Raw genomic sequence first — 214 nt, forward strand, 5'->3', positions numbered from 1 at the left:
TCATCTTGTGATCCACACTAACATATCAATTTTCTATCTGTTTTAACTGTTGATTACTATCTATAGTACTTCTCTGTAAGAGGAACTTCGGAAAACAGGATTGATGTAAAGTTTTCTAGTATGGATTTTCTGGTATTTATTTAGATTTCAATTTTCATTAAATCATTTTCTACACTTTTTTTTCTTTTACATTTATACATCATTCCATATCTTT

The sequence above is a fragment of the Cervus elaphus genome, chromosome 4, assembly GCF_910594005.1.
Source record: "Cervus elaphus chromosome 4, mCerEla1.1, whole genome shotgun sequence".
NCBI classification, from domain to species: domain Eukaryota; kingdom Metazoa; phylum Chordata; class Mammalia; order Artiodactyla; family Cervidae; genus Cervus; species Cervus elaphus.